At 33.7% G+C, this 7418-nt stretch overlaps 1 long non-coding RNA gene across 1 annotated transcript; it reads right to left on the bottom strand.

The window, feature by feature from the left end:
• Positions 1-4547: 4547 nt before the first annotated feature.
• Positions 4548-5714, bottom strand: LOC140692725 (uncharacterized). The gene is made up of 2 exons (XR_012068292.1): positions 5490-5714; positions 4548-4632 (listed from the first exon to the last, which is right to left on the bottom strand). It is a non-coding gene; the product is annotated as an uncharacterized lncRNA (long non-coding RNA).
• Positions 5715-7418: the final 1704 nt, after the last annotated feature.

The raw sequence follows: 7418 nt of genomic DNA on the forward strand, positions 1-7418 counted from the left end.
TTGCAAATTAAATGAGTCAGGGACAAGAAATGAACTGTATGGGGAATAGCCAAAAACTATTAAATATCTTTAAATAGCAACATATCACAACTAGATATATTTGGTGATCTGTATGAAATATATTAAATACAGCAAACAGTATGTTGTGAAAGAGAAACTAACACAGTGTTATAGATTAATGTACACTTCAATAACAAACAAACATACACATAGAAAAAAATTAGATTTGTAGTGAACAGAGGCAGGGTTTGGGAAAGTAGGATTTGATTAATGAACTCAAAAGCTATAAATATCCAGCTGTAAAAGAATCGTGTTCTAGGGATACCCCATAGTAACATGAAAATTACAGTTAATACTGCTTTATGTTCAATATCATTGTTGTTAAGAGAGTAGACCATAATTTTTCTCATCACAACCAAAAGACAAATTGTATTTCCTTAAAATTGCATCTAAATGAGATAAAGAATTCTCCCTAAAATTGCTATGATATTTATCTCATGACACTTGTAAATCAAATCACTATCCTGTTCACCTAAACTTACACAATGTTTTATGCCTATTATATCTCAATAAAAGTGGAAGAAAAAATGGAAAGTCAATGGTCACTTTTTCCCATGTCATTTCTCATGATTCTTTTTGCAGCAAGTAATCTTTAGTCATGATATATTATCCTAGTTAAAGATACTAATAAATAAGTGATTCTAATAAATTATACATAAAGATACTAATAAAAATAGTGTTTTAAAATGCCTAAATCTTTCTTCATGTTAACAGCCCACTGCTTCTGTAGGCAACAAAATTTCACTTTGTGTATTCATCTGAGATTAGGGAATGGATACAAATATTAACCCTGGCTGCTTTTGCTGTGAGTGATAAAGTTCACTGTCTCAGAACAAAAGTCTCATCTCCACGAGAGCATCTGTAAAATATGAAAATGCTAGGTTGCTAAAAATCTAAGCATGTTTAAATCTCAGAACTCCTACAATTCTTAACTGTTTTGCAAAGGGAAAGCAATACTGACAAAGACTTGATTTTGGATAACAATGTGCTGTTTTCTCATGGTTGCATAAGGGAATGTGAGGATAATCCCTGAGATCAACAACAAACATTCTGGCTCAAGTGCTGGACAAAGAGCTGTAAAGGTTCTGCATTTTTAGGACTGAGGACTGCTTTCAAAATGATGACTATGCTCACTTTAATCCAGGTAGTCCAAGGAAAGAAATGTTATTGTAATTTGTAGCTTAAAAGAAATAAATCAGTGGTTCAGTCCATATAAATCAGTCAAGGGGTGTTCAAAGAAAAAATAAGTTGTGTCAACAATGAGAATTAAAAGAAAACAAAGTAGACACAAACTTAAATTAAGAAGGACACACAGTCCTGTGCTGGGCTCTGGGGACTGGTGAATATATATGCCTCTGTCCAATTCAAGGTTTCAGTGGCTTGGCCCTAGCATTAGCTTGGGATTCAATGAACAGGTAACAATTAGTATACTGGGAGAAATATAATCTACCTCTCCCTGATCGGAAGAAAATCTGGTGGCAAAATGAAACTCTTAATTCACAGAGATTCTGCCAGAAGCAGAGGAATAATTCACTGATGACTCAACTAAGATAAACTTAGTTACTGCTTAACAGTCCAACTTCACACACACACACACACAGTGATAGACAGATTTGTAGTATTTAGTGGGAAGAATTCAGTGGTCAGAGCTCAGAGAATAGTTTTCACACACCAGACACCTTTTGTACATTTGCCAATACTCTAGGTTTTCCCAGGTAGAGAACTACAGATGGACAAACAAACAATATTCTTCTTTAGGAATTCTAATTTTTAAAGTAAAGTGTAGCTTTTGACTTATCAGTATAGAACCTTGTTATGATGATCACAATAAGACCCACTGTGTGATAAGAGAGCTCGAAACTAGCTGTGAACCAGCCCAACTGAAACCCAGACTGCTAATGTAAGCAAAAAATAGTCACCATCATAGTTGAGCTGACAAACATAAAAGCTTGATGTTTCTGTTTTAGGAACAACCACTGCTGTCCAGACACAGATCTCCTGCTGCAAGTGGGCTCCTTTCTTCTCTTGGTAAAATCATATTGGTGGGATGTTGCTAGAGCTTAACCTGACCCATTTGCCCATTCTCCAGATTATCAAAGGCTTTCTTCACAATTGGTGACACTTTTTCAGTATTCAGTGTTGCCATTCCAGTCTTATCAGCTGACACTGGCTGCATGGTTGTGAGCAGAAGCCTTAGGCTCCCTGACCTTGCCTACAATTTTCCAGCATTTCAGGGCAATTCACATTCTGAAAATGTTCACCATTTATTTTAAATTAATGGGAAATAGTCAAAGTCTTCCATGAAAATTTTATATTTCCTAATATCTGTATAAATTTGGTATTCTTGCAGTTGGACAAATTTTTAATACTACCACCCTCATCTCTTTTTAGTCCACACATTTTAGGTTACAATTTGGTTACTGAACACAACCACTCCAACCAAGGGACTATTACCTCTTAGATACTGCCTGTGTGAAGATTAGAAGGGGCACAATTTATGTGGGATGTATAATCCTGCATTAAATGTTTGCAATGACACTGTCTCTTCTGGATAAAGCTCTGATTCTAAGAAGTAAATTAATTAGAAGGCAGTATATTTTTTGGTATGGGGAAGAGAATCAGCTACTTATGGGTGGGCAGGTGATGAAGAGACAGGAAATAATCCAGCAAATGAGAATTGAATGCTTTAGGCCACTGGAGGCATGAATTAAGAAGAAAATAATACTTTGTCTCCTTTACCTACCTCGAATTACTGTCTTGAGTGACTAGTCCTTGGGCTATGAAAAGAGCTAGTTTGTGGTGAAGAGTAAAGACAATAATGAAATAGTTTGAAAACCATGAGAGATTTGCTGTCTCAGGAAAGTAGATTATGCTTAAAGTCAACATGTATTTTTCATTCACTAAATACTAAAATGCATCCTGTGGCATGTGCTGTGCTTACTGTGTTGGTATCCAAGTTAGACAAGGAAAGGGGGATAGACAGAAAACATCTGGAGGAGGTGGTTTCTGTGCTGAGACTGGGAAAGTCTAATTAGGTAATAGGAGAACATAAGTTCAAGGATTAGCTGGAGCAAAATTTGCGAGGTTGGAGCTTACATATATGACAAGCATTTTCCTGGATGTATCTCCAGATACAGTGAAACATAAACATATGCCAAGGTATTCAGATGCCAGATTTATAAACGAATGACTTAACTAAGTTCAGTTTGTGTGCATAGAGTTGGAAAGGCATTAAGTGCCACCCTGAGGATGTAAGTTTGTCCTTGGTTGGAAATAAAAGCAACATAAGGTATTGACTAGAAATTATAGCATAGAATATTTAGGGCAGGAAATGAAAGCACCAATTGGAATGCTTTGAGAACAGCACAAAGAAGACCATAGATAAAATTACTTCTTAATTTCTTCCACATGCTAAATGTACCATCTGAGACTATATCATGTGACCTTCATGATTCCAGGGATGACATAATAGAGACCATGTTCCCTGGGCCGGTTCCTGCATTATCTTCTGTTCCAACCTATCCGAACTTAACACTTTTCATACTTTCCAGGATGAACCAGAAACCACTAATAACTTTCCCTCTCTCCACGTTTTAGTCTTTTTCCAAATTCTTCCATTTTCTCTTCCTGCTTACAAGAAATTATTTAAATTTACTCCCATATTGTTCCATCAAGGGATCATATCAATCAAATATCTCTTTTTCTTTAAATGATATCATAGACTCCCGTTTAACTCTTTATTTTAAAAAAAATATCGAAAATACAGGTAAACATGTATGTTTATCGTTCAAATAAGAAAATTGCATATAGTTGTCGGCATTTGCCACCATCAATATTAATCTTTGTTATCCTGCATAATATGGTAGTCCTCTGGTATATAAATTGTGTTTAGGATGACGTTCATAAAATGAAGATGGCTGATGAGCTGGCCTTGAAAGAGAGGTAGCTGATGTATCAGCTATCAATGTCACTGGTAACCATGGTTTGCTCCCTGGTTGAAGTTGAGAAAAACGACCGTCATTGGCAGATATGTTGTGATATCTATATGGAAAATTAGAAGGCTCCACCATTAGTCAAACATGATTGCTCAGTATGGGAGACAAGGTACTGAACTGAGAAGTAGATATTGTAAATGTAATGAAGTTCACAACACGGCCATTTGCTTCAGTGTAGCTGCTTTGAGAGTGCCTGTGGGCAGTGTTCAACTGATTTAAAAAAGCACGTTGATCCATTGCAATATTGTTCTGGTGATCTAACTGACATTGAAAATGGAGGAGAAAAATCACCTCTGATCAAGGTAGTTGTATCACCTATTATGTGGCTAGAAGAGGGCTTCCTTATTAGAGGCATGTTTAAATTTGCAGAAAGTAAAAATGCACTTTCTCCTCTAGTGTCAACCACAAAATCAAAATTATCATTATGCACGTTACCCCCTGCTTTAACGTGCTTCTTTTTGAAATCTTCAGACAATGAAGATACCAGAGAGACATTTTTAATCCCAATTCTTCTTTTTATTCTCACTAAAAGCTGGGGACAGCCTCGTTTAAGATTTGGATTATGGCAGAACTGCAGCTACAACCAAAAGAGAAAGATTTTAGTAATATTTTAAACCAAAATACAAGACTAAATTAAGCCTAACCTACAAAACCTCAGATTTCACGTTTACTATGCTAAGATAATATCATCAAAATATGCACATTGCTGACTATGTTTTGAAATTCCTTATTTGGAATATGCACATTTAAATAGTATTTAAGTATTCAAATTTAAGAAGCTAGCATTTGCAGTTACGGTGAAAGCCACTTTTTAAAAGCGGCTTTAATACCTTTATTTAGATTTCTCGTAAGATTCCTAGTTGCTAGGAAAGTTTCACACAATCTTGAATACTTAAGGCTCTGTCCTCATTTTTTGAAAAAATAAAGAATTTTAGCATTTGTAGTTTTATACAGTTTTCAAACTCTAGATTTACATTTACATTACCATAGATCGATGTACAAAATAAAATTTTATATATAAGTTACCAAGACGTAACTACAATTACTGAATACCTTGCTTAAAAGAGAGACTTCTTTTTCTTCTGCTAGAAAGTCAGCTAGACAAGCAGATCTTTAAAAATTCTGCTGCACTTTCCTAAACTTATAAATGTTAAGCTGTCTAACTAAACTTTTCATACTTCCAGTTTCAAATACTCTGAAAGGGGACTTTCTTTCCAAAACTTCCTTCTTTAAGACAACTTCATCAATCACTATGGAAGTTTCATTATCATCCCACCAGTTGGATTTAAATTGATAACTCCCAACCATTTTCCAGATTTTTCTTGGAAATGTCAGAGATCGAAAATCATTATCTTCATCTGGCTCAGAGACACAATATGTGTAACATGGACTTTTAAACAAGGATTCTTCAGACAAATTCTGAAAATCACTTACTTCAATCATAGACCTCAAGACAAGTCCCCAGAGATTGTTGGATCAAACAATACAGATCTTCCGGAGTTTCCTGAACCAGTTGGTCCATCATTATGAGACCTATCTTGAAATTCTGAAGAAATATTTGCCATCTCAAATAACTTTTTCTACAGCTACTTTTCTAATCTGAATGATTTTGAGCACTGCAGCTTCATATGCTGCTCTGGCAGGCCTGCACAGATAAACTACTAGGCCATCACAATGGTTCTCAACTTGAGTAGATGTGACATCACATAACGACTGGTCTCCTAGCAAGTCAAATGTAACATCCAGCCAGTGTTTACTTCTCATTCATCCAGTTAAAATGAAACATATAGGCTGCCTTTTTTTATAGTGTGATCTGCAATTATTACCCCAAGAAAATCTTTTTAAATAATTAATGCTGGGGTCTATGAAATAAAACAAATCTCCATACTTTTGTACACAAATTTATACAACATTGATGAACAGAGTATAAATAATGCACAAAATATATAAAATAATTTTAAAGTTATGGAATTTTAAGTGAAATTTGTGTAAAACCTCTGCAGGAAATGTATACCTATTTCATTATAATTAGTAAGGTGAAACTTAATTTGATTTGGAAATGGAAGTAGTTATTTATCTGTTTACTTTACAAGAAGTAGCTCTTTATTCAAAACATGAGCAGAATACATATCAGTGTATTTGGTATGTTTTAGAATAAATGATAAATATTTATGAAATAAAACTAGATTAAAATAATGAATCAAATTTAAGAAATCCCAAAGGGGTAATTTTTGTATGAAAATATAATTTAGTGCTGTAAGTAAAACAAATGTAATTTAGTATTCTACTTTAAAATTACAAAAGAGAAATTATTAAGGTATTCTTATAAAAGTTTACTTTTCCATTCTTTCACTCAGAGGTTTTTCAGTCCCTCGAAGTAATAAATTTTCTTCTCATCATTATAGTCCATGCTCTTGCGGTTTCTCTTAAGTGTTCCAAAATGATGTTGATATATAAACTTATACAGAAGATCATGGGTTCAAAAATCAGTGCCTCCATTAAGGGGCAAACAAACAATCAAAAACAAAGAAATAACATTATATGTGGGATGGGGTTTAAAAGACCAAATAATGCATTTTAGGAAGCAATATGTTTCTCATCCTGAAAGAGTTGGCATTGTTAGTATAATGCAGCATTTTAAGGCAAGTGTTTTGTACACTTATTGTTAATAATAGCTAGGTTCTGTATCAGTGAACTGTAGTAAAGCCAGTTCTACCAAAATTGTATTCTTTATTTAGACATAAATTCCACTAAACATAAGCCAAATTCAAAATGAGAATTAAATTTTTAAATAAATAAATGTTCACTCAAGCTACTATGTAAATTTTTCCTTCAGTATGTGTATATTCCATTCTAAGTAAATATTAGGAAGCTGAAGTCATGGCATATTATAAGTATTATAAAGTATAGTTAAGTTGAATTTAGTCCTGATTCTTAATTTTATTTAACATACGCAAATCAATAAATGTGATACCATCCGTTAAATAAAGAATTCAAAAATAAAAATCTCAAAATATGTAGGAAAATTATTCACAGATCTGATCTTAACTTTTTTATAAAAATTTTTTTAACAAATTTGCTGTAGACAGAATAGGACTAAACATAGTAAAATCCGTATATGAAAAACCAATGACTAACATCAAGTTCAATGTTAACATACAGGAAGGTTTTTCTCTGGTACAGTAATAAGAAAAAATAGCTCATACAAACAAGTCCTATATTACACTACTAGAAGTTCTAGCCAGAACAACTAGTCAAGAAAAAATATAAAAGTCATTCAACTTGTGAGCAAGCAGTAAAATTTTTATAGATGACATAATTATACATAGTTAGAAAACTGCACACACACTGCCAGTGACTGTG

The sequence above is a fragment of the Vicugna pacos genome, unplaced genomic scaffold (genome assembly GCF_048564905.1).
Source record: "Vicugna pacos unplaced genomic scaffold, VicPac4 scaffold_16, whole genome shotgun sequence".
In the NCBI taxonomy this organism is placed as follows: Eukaryota; Metazoa; Chordata; class Mammalia; order Artiodactyla; family Camelidae; genus Vicugna; species Vicugna pacos.